This window comes from Prionailurus viverrinus, chromosome C2 (assembly GCF_022837055.1).
Source record: "Prionailurus viverrinus isolate Anna chromosome C2, UM_Priviv_1.0, whole genome shotgun sequence".
NCBI lineage: Eukaryota > Metazoa > Chordata > Mammalia > Carnivora > Felidae > Prionailurus > Prionailurus viverrinus.
In genome coordinates this window covers 53,556,546-53,572,515 of record NC_062569.1, presented here as the reverse complement: position 1 = coordinate 53,572,515, position 15,970 = coordinate 53,556,546, and the positions used below count along the sequence as shown (strand labels likewise).

General features: G+C 38.3%; 1 protein-coding gene across 3 annotated transcripts in view; it reads right to left on the bottom strand.

The window, feature by feature from the left end:
- The window catches only part of SCHIP1 (schwannomin interacting protein 1), a 581,848-nt gene that overhangs the window by 386,821 nt on the left and 179,057 nt on the right, over nucleotides 1-15,970 (bottom strand). The gene's annotated exons all lie outside the window — the stretch shown is intronic.

Below are 15,970 nucleotides of genomic sequence, written 5' to 3'. Positions count from 1 at the left end.
CAATCAGATAACAAAAGGAAATCAAAGGCGTCAAAATTGGCAAAGATGAAGTCAAGCTTTCACTTTTTGCAGATGACATGATATTATACATGGAAAACCTGACAGACTCCAGCAAAAGTTTGCTAGAACTGATACATGAATTCAGCAAAGTAGCAGGATACAAAATCAATGTACAGACATCAGTTGCATTCTTATACACTAACAGTGAAGCAACAGAAAGACAAATAAAGAAACTGATCCCATTCACAACTGCACTAAGAATCATAAAATACCTAGGAATAAACCTAACCAAAGATGTAAAAGATCTGTATACTAAAAACTACAGAAAGCTTATGAAGGAAATTGAAGAAGATATAAAGAAATGGAAAAACATTCTGTGCTCATGGATTGGAAGAATAAATATTGTTAAAATGTCAGTACTACCAAAGCAATCTACACATTCAGTGCAATCCCAATCAAAATTGCACCAGCATTCTTCTCGAAGCTAGCATAAGCAATCCTAAAATTTGTATGGAACCACAAATTTCCCGAATAGCCAAAGTCATATTGAAGAAGAAGACCAAAGTGGGAGGCATCACAGTCCCAGACTTTCCTCTACTACAAAGCTTTAATCATCAAGACAGCATGGTATTGGCACAAAAACAGACACATAGACCAATGGAATAGAATAGAAACCCCACAATTAGACCCACAAAAGTATGGCCAACTCATCTTTGACAAAGCAGGAAAGAATATCCAATGGAAAAAAGACAGTCTCTTTAACAAATGGTGCTGGGAGAGCTGGACAGCAACATGCAGAAGGATGAAACTAGACCACCTTCTTAACACCATTCACAAAAATAAACTCAAAATGGATGAAGGACGTGAATGTGAGACAAGAAACCACCAAAACCCTAGAGGAGAAAGCAGGAAAAAACCTCTCTGACCTCAGCCGCAACAATTTCTTAGTTGAACACCCCCAAGGCAAGGGAATTAAAAGCAAAAATGAACTATTGGGACCTCATCAAGATAAAAAGCTTCTGCACAGCAAAGGAAACAATCAACAAAACTAAAAGGCAACCAACAGAATGGGAAAAGATATTTGCAAATGACATATCAGACAAAGGGCTAGTATCCAAAATCTATAAAGAGCTCACCAAACTCCACACCCAAAAAACAAATAACCCAGTGAAGAAATGAGCAGAAAACATGAATAGACACTTCTCTAAAGAAGACATCCAGATGGCCAACAGGCACCTGAAAAGATGCTCAACGTTGCTCCTCATCAGGGAAATACAAATCAAAACCACACTCAGATACCACCTCATGCCAGTCAGAGTGGCCAAAATGAACAAATCAGGAGACTATAGATGCTGGAGAGGATGTGGAGAAACGGGAACCCTCTTGCACTGTTGGTGGGAATGCAAACTGGTGCAGCCACTCTGGATAACAGTGTGGAGGTTCCTCAAAAAATTAAAAATAGATCTACCCTATGACCCAGCAATAGCACTGCTAGGAATTTACCCAAGGGATACAGGAGTACTGATGCATAGGGGCACTTGTACCCCAATGTTTATAGCAGCACTTTCAACAATAGCCAAATTATGGAAAGAGCCTAAATGTCCATCAACTGATGAATGGATAAAGAAATTGTGGTTTACATACACAATGGAATACTACTACATGGCAATGAGAAAGAATGAAATATGGCCTTTTGTAGCAACGTGGCTGGAACTGGAGAGTGTTATGCTAAATGAAATAAGTCATACAGAGAAAGACAGATACCATATTTTTCACTCCTACATGAATCCTGAGAAACTTAACAGAAGACCATGGAGGAGGGGAAGATAAAAAAAGGTTAGGGAGGGAGAGAGCTGATACATAAGAGACTCTTAAAAACTCAGAACAAACTGAGCGTTGATGGGGGGTGGGAGGGAGGGGAAAGTGGATGATAGGCATTGAGGAGGGCACCTGTTGGGATGACCACTGGGTGTTGTATGGAAACCAATTTGACAATAAATTTCATATTAAAAAATAAATATAAAAAAAAATTAACATGAAAAAAATTAGAAAAAAAAAAAAGAAACACTGAATGTAGAGCTGGAAGGAGCTTATTTAGAAAGAAGAAATGAAAGTCACCAGAGGCATCATTTTTTGCTGAGGATCACAAAGCAACTTGGTGGTCAAGCATTCATCAGAACTCAGGCAATTCACAGCCCAGTTTGATCTTCCTCTACAAGCCCGTTTGGAGATGATGCAATGACATGTGTGCAGAGAGTTGCCAATGCCTGGGGAGGATGTGAGGGTGAAACCAAGCCACTAGAGTCCAGCCAGCTGGGTCCTAGATCAGATTCTCTCACTAAAGCTAAAACTTTTTGAAATTCTGACACAGGAAAAGGAAAAGACCTGTATTTTGTTTTAGCCTAGGAAGTGTATTTCTGGGAATGCAATATTACAAAACAGTCTCACATGTGTACAGACATAGATTCAGATGAGGATGCTCATTTTGCTTTTGTTTACAACAGCAAAATTTATGAACAACATTATTGGCCATGCACGTTAAATGATTATACACATCCATACAATAAATTACAATAAAGATGTTCACAGCACACTTTCAGGTATGAACAGTCAGATATTTTTATAAAAAAATGCAATACATAGAATGATGTTATTTATATTAAAAAACAAAAACTTTTATATGTGTTTCTGATATATCTCTCATTGTGTTCTCATCTTCTTACCACATCATACTTCTGGATATAGGGACAAGAGAGCGTTTTGGGGAGTAGAGCAATTGAGTGTGACATTGTATGACTAGGAAAACATATTTTAGTAGCTTTATTCTTTTTGTAAAAATGATAATTCATTATCATGTAACATAATGAATATGGCCTATGAATATGCCTTTTGGAATTAGAAAGATGGAAACTTGAATTTTATCTCTGTTTCTTACTAATGGTATGACCCTGGGAATAATTATTCACTCTCTGGCCCTCAGTTTACTCTTCTATGAAGGTGATGATAACCATCCTCAAAGTTTGGACATAAGGACTAAATAGTTATATTGAAAACACCAAGCACAGTATTTGGCAAATAGCTCTCAAAAAATGGTAACTTCTATCGTTGTGGTTGTATTCATAAAACTTCAAATTAAATAGAAAACTACCAAGAACAAAATAAAAATCAACCAATTTAACCACCTAGAGTTTACCTCTGTTATTGGATGATGTATTTCTAGAGAGCTCTACCAATATGAGTGCTTTAAAAAAAAGTATTTATAAACTGTTATATAACCTACTCTTTTGATTGACAACATTCTGTAGACTTTCCCCATGCCTATATATAAGAATCTGTATCTGTATCATTTTAATAGCTGTAACTGTATCTCTTTGGACACTTGCATTTCTATAATTTACTTAATCAGCCTTTTATTGGTGGACATTTACATTGGCTTTAATGTTCTCCAATATAGACTTGACTACAATGAACATCCTTGTACAAACATTTTCTCACATGTGTGTATGTATCTGAAGGAGGGGAATTTTAATTAATGGAAATGCCTGGGTATGATGGTATTCCTGTCCTGTCAGAGAAAACAATATGAACTAGAGTTGAGGGGAAGAAAAGTTCCCAAGGGAACAATGAAAGTCCAGATCATGGAGTTTGGACTTTCTTTTATAGGCAATAGAAAGTCACTGAAGCTTTTTGAACAAAGTGCTAACATGATCAGAACTAGGACAGTTAATCTGGATGCTGTGGGGAAATTGGATGCAAGGAAGTAGAGAGGAAAGAAGTGAGAGCCATTAGGATGCTACTGCTGCAGAGCAGGAGGGAGTTAATAAGAGCTCAGCAAGGGTGATGACGGTGGAAATAGAGAGTGACAGGTTCCAGAGACCTTGCAGATGCACAAGTGATAGGAGGGCTTTCTATACAACATACAGGGGTCTCAGGCAGCAGGCAGGGTGTTGAGGCAGGTGGGGGAGAGCCTCTAAGTTCAGTCTCTGTGTCTATATCAGCACGGGGCCCAGGGGGAGGTCTGGTAGGCTGTTCCCCAGAAGACTGTTTACAGTACCTCTGGTGGTAAAATTTCAGATTTCTATTGTTCTTTATGTTTACCTGCAATTAAAAATTTGTATAGTGAACATGTATATCTTTATTTGGAAAGTAGCTATATATGCTTACTCTATAAACATTCAAATAATAGAGATGTATGTAAAATAAAAAGTAAAAGGATTCCCCTCAACCCATTTCTTACCAGACATTCTCAAGATAGTAACTGTTAAGAGTTTGGTATATATACTTCTGGGCATTTTCCTACATATTTTCATATATGTAAAAATACACATACATTCTTTTTATAAATATTGGATCATTCTAAACATCCAGTGCTTGCCACTTTGTTTTCTTCAGGATCTTCTTTTCAGTGGTTGCAATGTATTCCATAGTGTGGGCTGGGTGACTGGGAGAACAGTAGCCTTCTCAACAGATGTAAGGAAGTTGGCAAAAGAGGTAATATTGGAGGGAAGGTGAGAAGTTAGTGGTAGATATTGTGAATTTGAAGCTCCAGGTGGGCAGTTTGAAATGAAGGCATGAAGTTAAAAAAAGAGAGACAGTTGTAAGAGGCAGATACACAGAGAGGGTAATTGAAGGCAAAGAACGAATTCAAGTTATGAAGGGAGGCTTGATAACCAAGAATCAAGTAGTATTTGTAGAGACTCACAATGTCCCCAGCACTGTGCTATCCTTTAATGCCTCCTAGTCAGAAGAGTTGACCTAAAACTGTCTGCTGTTCCCAAATGCGATATAATCCTCAAGTCCCATGAACTTCCATGAACTTCTTGAAATACCTCAAGTTGCAAAATGTCCATGGAATTCATATTATTTACATAGAGTCTCATTATCCTCCATGGAATAATACCTTACAATTTACCTTTTCAACAAATGTTTCAGACGGACAATATAGATTTCCTCTCTAGTACAAACTTGTTTGCAACCAACCTTCCCAGTCTTATCTCCAGCCACTTTGCCCCATAAACTTTGCCCACAATTCTCCAAACATACAGTGACCGACCATTCCAGTTGGTCCAGGACTGAGGGGGTCCTGGAATGTGAGATTTCTATTTAAAGACATTTTTTATGTTTATTTACTTTTGAGAGAGACAGAGACAGAGACAGAGAGAGACCCAGAGACAGAATCTGAAGCAGGCTCCAGGCTCTGAGCTGTCAGTACAGAGCCTGACACGAGGCCTGAACTCACGGACTGTGAAATCATGACCTGAGCCAAAGTTGGACACTTAACCGACTAAGCCACCTAGGCACCCTGAGATTTCTATTTTAAATAAGATACAGTCCCAGGAAAACTGGGACAAGTTGATCACCCTATGAAACACAAAAGGCTCTTTCGTGCCTTCTCTGCCCTCTCATATGCTGTTTCCTTTGTCTGGACTATCCTTTGAGTCCTTCTCTACCTGCTGAATGTCTATTAATTTTCCAACACCCAACCCAAACCCCTTATGGTTACTTTTGCTCAGTTTTCCTAGGTGGACTTATTTGACCCCTTTCTTTGGATCTTTGTTGGTGACCTCCATAGCTGTGCCTCACCAGCATAACTTGATTTTCTTTTGAGGATTTTACCTTCTGTGGTTTGGATGGATGTGACCCCCACCTATCCTCAGGGGTGGCTTAAGCCAATCCAAGGATCCCATTCCTCAAGCACAGCAACTGCTCAGACAAGGGCATAGGAAAGAGTGAGAATCCTACTAGAAGCTTTCTGTTGTAGTACTTGGATGATATAGTGAGAAATAATAAAGTCTGGAACTGCTGATGGCATTTTGTATCCCCAATGATGATGCCAAGAGTTGATGGGAGCCACCATTAAGCTTGAGATGCTATCTTGTATTAGTTTGCTAGGGTTGCCATAGTGAAGTACCATAGACTGGGTGGTGTAAGCAACAGAAATTCACTTTATTAAAATTTGGCAGCTGGAAATACGAGGCCAAGGTGTCTGCAGCATTGCTTTATTCTGAGGCCTTTCTCCTTGGTTTGTAGATGGTTGCCTTCTCCCTCTGTCTTCACATGGTTTTCCTTCTGTATATGTCTGTATCTTAATCTCATCTTATACCAACCTTATGCCATTGAGACTGGATTAGGACTCAAGCATATGACCTCATTTTAACTTAATCTCCTCATTAAAGACCCTATATCCAAGCACAGTCACCTTGTAGGTACTAGGGGTTAGGCCATCAACATATGAATTTTGGAACACAACTCAGCCCATAACATACCCATATTATGGAAGGCAGAACAGAAAGATAAATAGAAACCAGGACTCTTGTCATACTTTTGAGCTGTTGGATCTGTTTTTGTCATGGATCAGAAATATCTGTTTTAGTTATGGGACACCTGGGGGGCTCAGTCAGTTAAGCACCTGACTTCAGCTCAGGTCATGATCTCATGGTTCATGAGTTCGAGCCGTGTGTCAGGCTCTGTGCTGACAGCTCAGAGCCTGAAGCCTGCTTAGGATTCTGTGTCTCCTTTTCTCTCTCTCTCTGCACCTCCCCTGCTTGCACTCTGTTTCTCTGTCTCTCTCTCAAAAAAAAAATTAAACAAAATTTTAAAAAACAGTTGTTTTAGCTATGTAAGCTAATAAATTAGATTTGCTGTTTGGGACACCTTGAGTTTAGTTGTACTTTGTGTCATTTGCACAGAAATATTTCTATTTGATACACACACCCTCGTCACATTTTTTTTTGTTATATAGCACATTTTATATAAAACTGTACTAGTTTGGGGCACCTGGGTGGCTCAGCCAGTTGAGCATCTAACTTTGGCTCAGGTCATGATCCTACAGTTTGTGAGTTCAAGCCCCACATTAGGCTCTCTGCTGTCAGCACAGAGCCACTTCAGATCCTCTGTCCCCCTCTCTCTCTGCCCCTACCTCACTCGTGTTCTCCCTCTCTCCCTCTCTCTCTCTCCTCTCTGAAATAAAATAAAAACATTAAAAAAACTACTAATACTTTGTTCAGATGTCTTGGTTTGTTCACAACTTGGTTGTGTGTCAAATTCTTTATGCAAGGACTCTGTTATTCACATCTCTTATCTCCAGCCCCTTAGACAGACTCTGTACATAGTAGGTACTCTGTGATGTCTGTCAAATGAATAAACACTGATTAGCATTTTGAGCAAGAAGGTTGGAAGAGCAGGACTAAGAAGGGCTCCTCTCCACCTTCATTTTATTCAATTTTATTAACTTTTTGATTAGTATTTTCTGGGCCATAACCTTAAAATGGCTACAGTTAAATCACTGAGCTTTGATCCGAGCACTGTAAAACCACCATTGGGTCCTGGAGACAAAGTACCTGAGACAGCAGCAATCAGTAGCATGTGAACTTTTAAAGTGGTAGAATAATGGGCAGGGACAGCAAACATGATTGAGTACTGTGTTTATTGAAAGAGTACATGTGTTTTCACTATATTTTGCATAATAAAAAAAGCAGAGAAGGAAAACTTAACAATTATCTTTTTGAACTGTCAAATACATATGTAACCTTAGATGCCAAAACTTAGAACAATGGAGAATAATATGCTTACAGAAATAGCATAAAGGTATTCAGTAAAAATGCAGAAGTACACATGAAGATGTATGTCAAAGTGCACGTTTTAAAAACCTTTTTGTTTTTAATCAGAGTACGATCTCAGGGAAGTGCTTGTACTTTCCAGGGAAAATGTAACTCCCCCAGGATTTTGGTTTCTTTCATTCCAAAGTCAGATAAAAGAATAGTTTTACTCTTCTCTCTTTCACCTTTCTAGCTCATATGGAGTAGAAATTAATTCCCAAATGGCCTTTCACCATCATTTATCATGTTAAAATGTCATGAACTGTTCTTCTTCAGTGTACAAGTTCTCTGAGCAATTACCTTCATGTGCTTTTCCACTGAAGGCAAGTTTGGCTTCAATCCACAAAACTCTTTTACTACCTCTTACAAGGAGCTATTACAACCATCCCAAACCATTAACTATTTAAAAAAAAAAAAAACTCAGTTCATCTGTTATGAGGTTGAACTAAACATATAACTTTTTATATAAAATCACTGATGCTGAGTCCAGTTACTCCTTAACCTGTATTTTCAGGAGCCAAGAAAAGAAACCCAAAAGCCATTCTAATGCCCTAAATACCTTCTGACACTCAGCATGCCTCATAAAATTGCCCTCCTGGGCTGTAGTCCTCTTTTTGGCTACAGGTAGGAGTATACTTGGTGGCCAGAGGGAGGCCTGGGGAAAAGGTAGACATTTTTGCAGGAGAGTTGTATGTGGAGCAGGCTTGGCCATCTATTCCTAACAAAAAACCACCACTAGGGAAGACAGGAGGGGTGTCAGTGGATCACTGCCACAGTGTCATATGGGTGGATGCATTTGCATTAAAATAACTCATGATGATTTCATATTATTTTTCTTTTAAGTTTCTTCTGGATGATTCCCTCAGAACTCTGCATCACTTGGAAAATATATACATGATAAAGTGCTTTAAATTTCCTACATAGAAGACATCTTCAAAAGTTTTATTAATTGCTAAGCCAAATTTGAGATTTAATCTATTTTTGCTAGCATACTTTAAAAACATAATTCTTCCAATGACATTTCATATTTTTCTTAACAATAACATTTTGCTGAATCAGAACTTGATATGTGATATTTCAGATCAGATATTAACAAAAACTAACATTTTCTTTACAGCCTCTTCCCTTTTCTTTATCAAAGAATCTCCCATTAAGATCTTCCTTTGCTTATCCAATCAACTTATACTTACTTACCAGAAAAATTTTCCCAAAGCACAGCAGCAATTTTGCAATTTTCCTACTCCCCAAATGACATTCTTTATATAAGAAAAATGGAAACACATACATAATAGAAAACAACAATTACTAAAAATGTGAAGGACAGATATTCACCATATTTGTACACCAGAATATCACGTCATATATTTACCATGCATCACTAGCATAATTCACAAATACATTTAATTTGTTTATAATGACCTTCAATTAGATAAGCCATTATTCTTGGCAATCTCCTACATTTTAAAAGCAGCATTCCCTAATGAGAAAGTTGAGCTAATTAAAGGCATGGTTGTCAGTACCCATGTCCCAAATTTCTCATTATTTCTTATTCTAAAAATATCATGTATATGTAAATATACTATATACACATATACATATATCATGTATGTATATATATTTACACAGACAAGAGAAATACTTGTGTTTACAAACTTATTTAATTATGGCAGAAATTCTTATTTTAAAAATATTCCAAATTATAATTATATTGAGGGTATTATGTTATATAAAATTACATTTTATATAAAATAAATAAATATATATTATATATATTATGCATATATTATATATTATATTATGTGTATTTTATATTAATATACAATTTTAATTATATAATTCAGGTTGATAAATACATGACATGTGAAGACAAAATTATTTTGCTTTTTAACAACTCTCCCTGGTATTGTTGTGTGCTTCTATAAAATCTTTTATTAAAAATCATGATCTTTAAAATTTTCTATTTATTTTTATGAGTATACACACTTATTCAAAATGGTTACATGTAACTTTCTCACTCTTTGATACTTTGATACTTCTAAGGCCAGGTCAGGGTGACCAATGGGTAGAAAAATACCCATTAAGATTTTAATGGATTATTTTATGAAGTGGAAGTCTGTTACCTGTTAAACTCTAATCTCATTCTGAATATCTATCAATAACTTCCCTAAGATTTCATGTGCTCTTCTGCTCCCTCTTCCCTCCTCCCCTGCAATGATCTAGACAGTTTATACAGGCATACACATATTGATTCAGTTGCCTATTATATGTGAAAATACAATACGTGAAAATGTTTCCACTTTCTTTTGTAAAAGAAACTTCTCAATGTGAATTTTTGAGTAGGGAAGTTGTGTATGTTGTTCATTGAGAAGACTGTTTAGTAACCAGATATAGATTGGGTTGGATAAGCAAGGAATTGGAAAAAGGGAGAAAAACAGAAATAAGAGAGAGGAGACCACTAAAATGATCCAGTTGAGTATTTACCATGTGCTAGGCCCTCTAATGCTTTACATAAATCGACTAAATAAATGTTCTGAACCACCCTCTAGGTAATTCCCATTTTATAGATGAGAAAGTTGAGGCAAAAGGAGTTTAAGTAACTTGCCCACAGGCACACAGATGGTAAGTGGCAGAATCCAACCTGAACTCATGGTCAGGCACCAGAGTCTTCACTAAAGAAATGTCCTGTTTTCACAAACACAGGGTTTATTTATTTATTTTTTCTAAATTAGAGACTTTGTATTAATTGATGTGTAAACATATCACTTGTGAAAAATGATCACAATCTTCACAGGCTGGAGAGAGTATAGTTTAGATTTCTTATAAGATCAGTTTTCCACAGAGGAGACTTTTCTGGGGCATAAGGTATTTAGTTCTTATGAGTTTGGGCTCATCTTTCCAATTCAAAGTATGAAAGCTCCCAGTACCCATACAAATGAAAAGATCAATTTATCTGATTTTCTCTAAAATGAAGTCTATTATTCTACCTTACTATTCTCTCGACATAGAGAAATGGCACAGAAATACTTTTACTGTTTATGTTAAACAATTTATGTAAGTCCCACAATATGCATCCAAGTTAAATAGAGATGCAAACCATAAGGCAACATCATTCAAATCCTGCCTCTAGCCAATCCAACAAGCTCTACTGAAGGGAGGCTGAGGGAACGGCGGTGGGAATGTGATCAGTCATCCTAACTGGTCCTGAAACCATCTGATCAGAGTGAAAAATTCCATTAAGTTATTTTATTAGGTTGAGGCTATATCTAAGTGGTCTTTTCAGAGACAAACTCAGCTCAGCTGGCTGAGTTGCGTAGCTGCCTAGATGCTCCTCAGTGCAGCAGGTACAACCTGGGCATACAGACAAGTTAGAAACAGTCACTAATAATGGCATCTCTGCCTCCATCAAGTTGACTGCAGCCCCAGGCATCTGTCCTACCTTTACCCCCCTCACTACTCATGAACCCACAAAACCTCATACCAAGTCCGGCAACTGGGGCTTGCCCAACCTGCTACTTAGTGTTGTTCTTGCCAATTCTGGCCTCCTGGCCTCTCAACTCAGCCTACCATTATTTGCCATGAGGCATCTGCGGTGTGACAGTAAAACAGACTCTAAATGTGAAATAAGAAACTTGGTCACGGGGCGCCTGGGTGGCTCAGTCGGTTGAGTGTCCGACTTTGGCTCGTGTCATGATCTCACAGTTTGTGGGTTCAAGCCCCGCATCAGGCTCTGTGCTGACCGCTTGCTCAGAGCCTGGAGCCTGCTTCAGATTCTGTGTCTGTCTCCTTCTCTCTCTGCCCCTCCCCCGCTCACACTTTGTCTCACTCTGTTTGTCAAAACTAAATAAATGTAAAAAAAAAAAAAAGAAAACTTGGTCATTGTCATTATTCTTGTGTCATTTTGACAAGTTACATTGATCTTGTTGAACTTAGTTTTGACACCTAAGAAATGGGTATCTCCAAACCACAGAGCATTCATAAAGTGTCTTTTTCTTTTTCTCTTAAAATAGCTTGAATTGTTTCTACCTATTTTGTGACCCTTGCTTGACTTGTATACTTTTCTAAGACATGGCTACAACAGTGCCTAAAAATGTTTTACAACAGTGCCAGAAAAATATTCTGTAAAGTGCAATGCCAAGTATTATTTGTATTGCTTTGTCTGTCTCCCTGTTTAGCCAAATCCCCCCGGGAGATGGGTCTTCTGGTGGCTCACCCTTGGCCTGATACTCACCTATATGGACATATTATACGTCTGCTGCAGTCAGTGTGAGTCTGAGACCAATATCCTGACTCTAGGTCAAAAATGCCTCCCAGCCCACTAACTGCATTCCCTCAGAAATCACAGAGCAAAGATAATGGAAATGCTCACTGAAAAAAAAATCTGTCCCCCAAATCATTTTCTCTTCTGTTTTCCCCCTTTAATATAAGTAGCAAGCACCTGGCTCTCACCTGCTAGCCCCCCACTTTTAGTAAAGTGTTTTGATTTATATTCTCAAAATGGAAGAAGAATTTAAAACATATCTGCATTAGTCAGAAATTTTCTAAAACACAATCTATTGTAAGAGAATTTTCTACATAGTTCTTGACTTGCATTTAAATACATCATATACAAGGCATTTCCATGCCCATTGTTAGAAGACCTGAACCCTAACTCTTAACTCTACCTCCAACTTGCTACGTGACTTTAGACAAGTCATTGTCCTCTATGGGCCCATTTCCTCACGTGTAAAATGAAAAGGCTGCCCTTTGAGGCTCTTGCCATCTTCATTTCTGATTCTTTTTTTTTTTAATGTTTATTTATTTTTCAGAGAGAGAGAGACAGAATGAGTGGGAAAGGGGCAGAGAGAAAGGGAGACATAGAACGTGAAGCAGGCTCCAGGTTCTGTGCTGACAGCACAGACATGGGCCTCGAAATCATGAACTGTGAGATCATAACCTGAGCTGAAGTCAGACGCTCAACCGAGTCACTCAGGCGCCCTATTCTTTTTTGATTCTTTATCAAAGACTTTGAATAGGGGAAGACCAAGACTTCCTGGGCCTGGAGTGAGTCCAAACTTGTAGATAAGCACAAATAAGAATAAGCTAAAAGCTGACGTTTGGGTCCACAAAAATTCAATTTTTGCCCACTATAAGGAAAACTTTGTCCATTATCCTGAACTATGAGGGTCCTAACCACTTACAACCCTAAGGGGCATATAAACAATGCCTAAGATAGATGCCCAGATTTAGTCTTGCCATTACCATCCTTTTCTTTAGTGAGTTCTGCTACCTAAGACCTGGTGGTCCAGTCGGAGTAAGCTACCATTTTGAATCAGTCTCCTTAGGATTTAGCTCAGGACTGGGACTGTGAGGATTGAACATGTTGCTTATTAGGAATCATCTTTGTTGTATATTTTGGCCACCACACCCAAAGCAGATGAAATGTAGGTTGTCACCATACCTCACTCCCATCTCAGGTTATAGCTTGGTTGGTAGCAACCACCTGTTCAGTTTTGCTCAATCTTGGCTACATATTAAAATCTCACAGATAGCTTTGAAAGATCTAATGCTCAAGCTACACTCCTGATCCATTATATCACAATCTTTGAAGGTGGGTCCCAGGCATTGTTATTTTTCAAGTTGCCCACATGGTTCTAATATGCAGCCAATGTTTACAATCACTGCCCTCTATCAGGCTTATAAACATGAAGTGAGATGAAAACAGTTGGGAGTTTTGAAAGACTAAGCAACAGACAGTAATAGGCCCAGGGCAAAGAGGTCTAGAATTGTCAAGACTTGACAATATTGTGGCTAGCTAGAGACTGGGGTCAGGGCCATGGCATGCAGTGGCTTGGTTCTGCAGTGGGATTCCTGAAATAAAGGGAAAGGTAGAGTGGGGCACTCCAAAGTAAAGGCATGTACTATATCAGCACTTGGTGGGCTGGGAGTCAGAGAGGCAAGCAAGGCTTGAGGATGACCAGAAGGCTTGAAGGCTTGAAAGTCAGAGCAGGTGATAAGCTACATGGTGGTAGTGTGAGAAGTGAGGATCAGATACTCAGTCAAGGAGTCTAGGTTAGGAATGCAGGCTTGGAGCCTCTGTATGGGTATAACAATGAATATTTATGGTATGTCTTAAGTTTACAATTTGCTTTCATATCCCTTTTTCTTATTTTATTGTTATATTGAATCTCTAAGATAGGGCAGGCCTAATTTCAATGTCCATTTTGTAGGTGAGAAAAATGCAGCTCAAGGTCTAATGGCTTCTTTGAGGTTGAATAATTAATAAGCAGTAGCAATAATGGCCTTGGTGACAAAATAAGTGTTTTGCCTCAGTAAGGGAAGTTTCTTGTTTGGGGCAGAAACCAACCGCCAATGGTGATGTTGCTGACACAGACATTCACTGATATTTAAGCAGCTCTTTACAGTTTAAAGAACACTCTCAAGGCACCTGGGTGACTCAGTCAAACATCTGACTCTTGATTTTGGTTCAGGTCATGATCTCATGGTTCGTGGGATCAAGCCCCAAGTCAGGCTCTGCGCTGACAGCATGGAGCCTGCTTAGGATTCTCTCTCTCCCTCTCTCTCTGACCCTCCCCTGCTCGTATTCTCCCTCTAAACAAACAAACAAACAAACAAAACATTTAAGAAAAAGAGCACTCCCATGTAACTTGTCTCACTGGGAATCACAGCAACCACATCATGTTGGCATGCCATGGTGCAGATGAGAAAACTGAGGCTAGAAATAAGATGTTATTTGTTCAGGGGCACATCACTGGTTGAAAAGAAGAGACCTGACTCCAGGTCCAGGTGAGCACTTCCTTCTTGGTCTCACACTGCTTCCACTAATGGATGCCCTGAGCCCTGTGAATAGAATTGGTTGGGAGTCCCTAACTGGAATGAGTATCAAAGATGAAGAGAGAACAGCTACTGACTGGTAGGACCTACACTAATAGGACTCAGCTGTGACTTTTGTCCCCAAGTTGATTCAGAGGCCAGCTCCATATGACAACGTTTACAAAATTAAATAAGAGAGAAGTTTGGTTTCTTAAGAATTCTGAGCCAAATTTTAGCAATTTAACTTCTGTCATCTGATATTTTACTTTCTTTTTGCATTTTTGTATTCTCTCTTGCATTGATGGTAGAGCAAATCTGTTATAAGAGATGTTTCAAGTTTTTTGGAGGGGCACTTTATTGTCATGGCTAAGCGAAGTTAGGTATTTAGATGAAATAATTGCACACAATACAGACAACTTGGCCCATGCGATTCACTTTCTTGAGGATTTCTTTGTGTAACCATCTTCAGAGCAAGATTATGAAAGTTGGGATTTTCTTTTCTGGAAGGGAAAGAAGTATGTTTATCTGGGGGTCAAAATCTAACCCTCTTTTAAATAGCCACCTGTTCCTTAAGCTTTCTCTGATCTACATCTTTTGACAGGCTCCAGTCAAATCCTCTTCTCAGCTCTCACAGCATTTTACTTATGTATTCCTTGTAGTGTGTTCTGCTTTATATCATGGGTCTCTGTGTGCGTCTTACTTTCCTTCTAGATTCTAAAATCCCTACGGAAAGACAGTCTTACTTATCTTTGCATCTTCCATAGCACCAGACAGATTATTCAGTCAATAAACATGTGTTGACTAAGTGCTTGAACAGTTGTGAAGAGATTCAAATGTCAACTAAAAATTCTTGGAGGTGAATTTTAAAGAAAGTATTGATTTAATCTTTTCAAATGGATACAACAGGAGTGGTATAATCTAATTTACAATGAAGGTCAGTTAAAGCATAGTTCATGCTTTTCTAATTGACTGTCCATTTAGTTAAACTTAAAAATGACAAAGTAAATATCATTATCAGGCCTTCACAGTGTAAATATGTGTTCTTAAAGAGGTCACAGATGAATGGATGCGATTCTCATGTGGTTTATCCATCTGTTCTCCCTGTTATTTTGACCACAGTGGCTTTGTCCAACACTCTCTTGCCCATTAACATAATCAGACAAGTGCCATCAAGGTTAAGAGGGAAGTGTAAGCAATAACTTACAAACAAATGACCACTCACGTGGACTATAACATTTACCCTCCAGATAGAGACTGCTGTTCTCAATTGTATGCTTGTATCAAACTTTTAGCTTATTATAATGAATTAATCCAAGTAGTACAAAATCTCATAGCCACACTAAGAAAATAGTAATTGAGCAAAGTTAGTTATTTTGTACATTCTCAAATGTAATGATTTTGTTCCAGTAAAATTTTGTTATAGTATGGTCTTAGGGGAGGCCATTGGATTGAAGGGGAGAAAGCTACTTGGCTTGAAGTTGCATTTGCACAGCAAGCACCATGCTTCTGCTTTGATTATGTATCTATTTGAAGAGGCTTCTGGGACAGAGGCTGAAGGAGAC